Source organism: Rhipicephalus sanguineus, chromosome 8, assembly GCF_013339695.2.
Source record: "Rhipicephalus sanguineus isolate Rsan-2018 chromosome 8, BIME_Rsan_1.4, whole genome shotgun sequence".
Classification (NCBI taxonomy): domain Eukaryota; kingdom Metazoa; phylum Arthropoda; class Arachnida; order Ixodida; family Ixodidae; genus Rhipicephalus; species Rhipicephalus sanguineus.
The window spans coordinates 66,733,092-66,738,574 of NC_051183.1; positions in this window are offsets into that span (position 1 = coordinate 66,733,092).

Below are 5,483 nucleotides of genomic sequence, written 5' to 3' on the forward strand. Positions count from 1 at the left end.
GTCTTTCAGCCTGCTAACGACGAGGTATTTATATACACCATTTACTTCAGCATGCTTTCTTGGTCACCACCGAGATGGCGCGAAGTGCACGCGGGGCGCGCTTTAAAGGTCGTCGCCCCGCTCCTGCTAACGCCGTTGCTCTTCGCCCTAGAGGGCCTGGTCGCCTTCGTGCGCTTACCTCGAGGAAAGAAGGGGGCAGGCGGGTGGGGGTGGAGCGGGGGGTTTTTTTGTCTTGTGCTTTCCCCGCAATGTCTGCGCTGAAGTCACAGAGCGTACGAAGGCCACTTCGCTCGCTGCAGCGGCCGCGTTTACGAAAGCAGCGCGCTGTTCAAACAGAAATAATTAACAACTGTGACAGTTCGCGCTCGTCCTGTGTGTACCTGTTCGTTCGTTTCGTGCTTCATGCCTTATGTTTGAGCAATGCGCTTCAAGTGTCAAGCTATGACGCATGATAGATCGCGCTCGTCCTGCGCGCGTTCTTTTCATGCGTCCTTTGGGCTCGAGTGACGCGCTGGCAATTCCGAGCTGTTTTCCGTTCGTGGCGTTATATTCCAATTTGTTGCTATAGCATTCATTGCTGCACCGTTGCGGCGAAACTGTGACTTTTTTCCCGGAGGTCCCTTGAAATGCCTTCAAGTGAAGTTTTACCACACATATATACAGGGTGTCCCAGCTATCTTTAGCCAAGGGTTAAAAAATACAATATTAGAGGCAGGCGAGTGAACTCAGTTGCAAATTGCTGACAGCTACCTTGCGCACTACAGACAATTTTTTGTTTCGTAATTAAGTCATCTTTATTTAGAATTATTTGACTAAATTGCTAAATATTGACTTCAGGCAAGAAATGCTGCTTGCAAAGTTCGAGAGAGTCAACATTCAGCAACTTAGTTAAATAATTCTAATTAAAAAATTACTTAATTATGAAACAAAAAATTGTCTGTAGGGCGCAAGGTGACTGTCAGTAATTTGCAACTGATTTCACTCGCCTGCCTCTAATATTGTATTTTTAACCCTTGGCTAAAGATAGCTCTGGAACACCGGGTATATATATATATATATATATATATATATATATATATATATATATATATATATATATATATATATATATATATATATATATATATATATATATATATAATATTGTCGTGACGATGATCAGCGGCCTAGCTTGGGCTCTCCTGCTTGACCAGCACGAGGAAGAGAAAGACGACGCAGAGAATAGAACAGCCGGCCCAGCGAACGGGCGCTGTGTCTGTCTCGTCCTTTACAGTGGCGCAGTCTACGACCATAGAACCGTAAGCTTACGCGCTTCCTCGTCCATGGTACCCGCCAACGGGCAGCCGCAGTAAGCGCGAGTTGAGGACGGCGTCCAGGCCTCCTCGGACCTGCTCACCTGCCGCCGCTGCAACCACCGTTCACGCGTCCTTGGCCATGAATCCCGCCGAAGTGACCACCGGGAATGCCGCGTACTCCGCGAACTGTGTCTGTCTCGCCCTTTACAATATATATATATATATATATATATATATATATATATATATTGTTAAGGTGTTTAATAGACAGCACTCAACGACAATGAGTAATGGCGACAGTCACGGCAAGGCACGAACTCCCTAGCGGCGTTCTTCTTCAAGCAACCAAAGAGGACGACCCACTAGAAGGTGCTGGAGAGGGTAACCCATTACCATGTCCCAAGGCTTCTCTACAATTACCCCGGGTACGAAAAGGGAGCCGTCCGGCGACCTAACAACTCGTCACTATGAATGGGTCATAGTAGGCCTTGAGGCGCTCCACGTTGACAATGTCGCGCCCTCGACGGCGCATGTCGGAATCTGGTTCGATGGGTTCGATCAAGTAGTTGACCGGGGATGTGCGCTCGACGACCCGGTATGGGCCTTCGTATTTCGGCAGCAGTTTTGAAGAAAGGCCACTTGCAGTGGTAGGAACCGAGAGCCATACGAGCGCTCCAGGGAGGAACGTGGGTTCAGAAGTAGTGGTTCCATCGCGAATGCTCTTCTGCAGCTCTTGTTCCTGCGTCGTAAATGTCTTGGCAAGCTCGCGACACTCTTCAGCGAGCCTGGCTGTGTCAGAAATAGGGGCACACTCAGATGGATCCGGCTTGTATGGAAGTATCGTGTCGATGGTGTGCGACGGGTGCCTTCCGTACAGTAAGAAGAACGGTGAAAAACCAGTAGTGCTCTGAGGGGCGGTGTTATAGGCGTAGGTGACGAAGGGCAGAATGGCATCCCAATTGGTGTGATCGGCGGCGACGTACATTGACAGCATGTCGCCGAGCGTTCGGTTAAAGCGTTCGGTTAGGCCATTCGTCTGCGGGTGGTAAGCAGTAGTTTTGCGGTGAACAGCATAGCACTCTTTCAGAATGGCTTCCACGACTTCCGATAAGAAGACACGGCCTCGATCGCTGAGAAGGTCTTGGGGTGGACCGTGACGCAGTATGAATCGGTGTAGTAGGAAGGAGGCAACATCGCGCGCTGTAGCCGCTGGGAGGGCGGCGGTTTCGGCGTATCGCGTTAGATGGTCAACAGCGACGATGGCCCAGCGGTTACCAGCCGAAGTCAGAGGAAGTGGTCCATACAAATCGATGCCCACGCGCCCGAACGGACGGTTAGGGCAAGGTAATGGTTGTAGACCTGCTGGCGACACGTGCGTTGCAGGTTTTCGGCGTTGGCAATCGAGGCAGGAGCGAACGAACTTCTGCACGTAGCGGTACATCCCACGCCAGAAGTATCGTTGTCGAATGCGGTGGTAAGTTTTGGATACCCCAGAGTGCGCGCATTGCGGGTCAGAGTGGAAGGCCTCGCATATTTCAGAACGCAGACTGCGGGGTATCACTAGTAGCCACTGGCGGCCGTCGGCGTTGTAATTGCGTCGGTGCAGGAGGTCGTCACGAACGGCGAAATGGTGGGCTTGACGACGCAACGCGCGAGTGGATGGTGTTGCCGTCGGATCAGTGAGCAAGTCGATCAGCGAGGTGATCCATTTATCCTTGCGCTGTTCGGTAGCGATGGTGTGAACGCTGATCGAAGCAACAGCTATGTGAGATACTGAGCAGGGGGCATTGTCGTCAGGCAACGGAGAGCGCGAGAGGGCGTCGGCGTCAGCATGCTGGCGTCCGTTGCGGTACAGCACGCGGATGTCGTAGTCCTGCAGGCGAAGTGCCCAGCGGGCGAGACGGCCTGAGGGATCCTTCAATGACGACAGCCAGCATAGTGCATGATGGTCGGTGACGACATCAAATGGGCGACCATACAAATAAGGTCGAAACTTTGTAAGGGCCCATATGATCGCCAGGCACTCTTTTTCCGTGACTGAGTAATTGGTCTCGGCTCTGGTAAGCGTACGGCTTGCGTATGCCACGACATATTCGGGGAACCCTGGTTTGCGTTGCGCAAAGACAGCGCCGAGGCCTACACCGCTGGCGTCCGTGTGTACCTCCGTTGGGGCCGTAGGGTCGTAGTGGCGTAGTATGGGAGGAGACGTCAACAAACGACGGAGCTTTGCGAACGCGTCGTCACACTCGGACGACCACGAATTTAGGGGTCCGTTACTTCCAAGGAGCTTCGTCAGCGGCGATATGATGGCGGCAAAGTTTCGTATGAAGCGTCGAAAGTATGAACACAGTCCGACGAAACTGCGCAGTTCTTTGACGGACGTAGGTTTGGGAAATTCGGCCACGGCCCGAAGCTTGGCCGGATCGGGAAGGATTCCGTCTTTGGACACGACGTAGCCGAGGATTGTCAGCTGCCGTGCCGCAAATCGGCACTTCTTCAGATTCAGTTGGAGGCCGGCCGTTGCTCAAACGGGTCAAGACATGCCGCAGACGTTGGAGGTGCGTGGAGAAGTCCGGAGCGAAGACGACGACGTCGTCCAGGTAACACAGGCACGTGTGCCATTTCAAGTTACGCAGAACGGTGTCCATCATGCGCTCGAGGGTCGCGGGCGCATTACACAGACCGAACGGCATGACGTTGAACTCGTACAAGCCGTCGGGCGTGACAAAGGCTGTCTTTGGTCGAGCGTCATCAGCCATGGGTACTTGCCAGTATCCCGAGCGCAAATCGAAAGATGAAAAGAATTCTGCTCCTTGGAGGCTGTCAATCGCGTCGTCGATTCGCGGCAGTGGATAAACATCCTTGCGGGTGACCTTGTTGAGCCGTCGGTAGTCCACACAGAACCGCACAGAACCGTCCTTCTTCGCAACGAGAACAACAGGAGACGCCCATGGGCTGTCGGAGGGCCGAATTACATCGCGTCGAAGCATATCGTCCACTTGCTCGTTAATTACCCGGCGTTCTGTGGGAGACACGCGATATGGACGTTGCCGGAGTGGTGGGTGGGCGCCAGTGTCGATGCGATGCGTAATAGCGGACGTGCGGCCGAGGGATGGTTGCTCGACATCGAAAGAATGACGAAATTCATCCAACAAGCACAGAAGCTGCGAACGCTGGACCGACGTAAGGTTGTCAGCAATGGAGGGATCAAATACATCAATAGGTGACGAATCAGACGTGGAAACAGCACTGATGGTGCGGGAACTGGTACAGTGCGAGTCATCGGGTGCGTCCAGAACTTGTGCGTCTTCAACGGGTTCCACTTTGCCGAGACATTCCCCTCGAACCAACGTAACAATGCACGGGGATGGGTTGGTAACGAAAATAGCGGTGCTGCCCTGAGTGACTCGCACGGTCGCGAAAGGTACCAGCAACCCTTTCCTAGTGCAGACGCGGGCAGACGGCGAAAGGAGTGCAATGGTGTCGGAGAGGCCGGCGCAGTAGACCGACACAGCCGTTGACGAGCTTGGAGGCACTTTCGTATCGTCTTTGACGAGGATCGTGCTCACTGCCGATGGACTGTCTGTCGGCGTCAAATGTGAGAATGGTGAGAGTTCGATTTCGGCTTGTGCGCAACGAATTACGGCGTCGTGGCGGGAGAGGAAATCCCATCCCAGGATGACGTCGTGAGAGCATGCTGCAATTATGATGAACTCGACGTCGTACAGAACGTCCTGAATGACGACGCGAGCAGTGCATACTGCTGTAGGATGAATACTCTGGGAGCTCGCGGTACGGAGGGACATCCCAGAAAGTGGCGTCATCACTTTTCGAAGTAAGCGGCAAAGTTTTGCGTCCATAACGGATACAGCGGCTCCAGTATCGATAAGGGCCGATGCGCGAACACCGTCCACAAGCACGTCGATTACATTCGATGGACTTCGCTGAGGGCTTTCACAGTTCGATATTGTCGCAGCCCTTGCCTCCTGGACTGCGACGACTAGTTTTCCTGCTCTCGTGCGACCGAACGTGGCCGCATGGGTGACAGTGATCGACGTCGTGGGGACGGAGAGCGGCGAGTAGCTGGAGGTGGGCGTGACGTCGGCCACATAGGTGGTGGTGGGTCGTAGAATGCACGGCTTGACTGGCTGGTGACAGGTGACGCGACTCGAGGCGGCTGCACGCGTT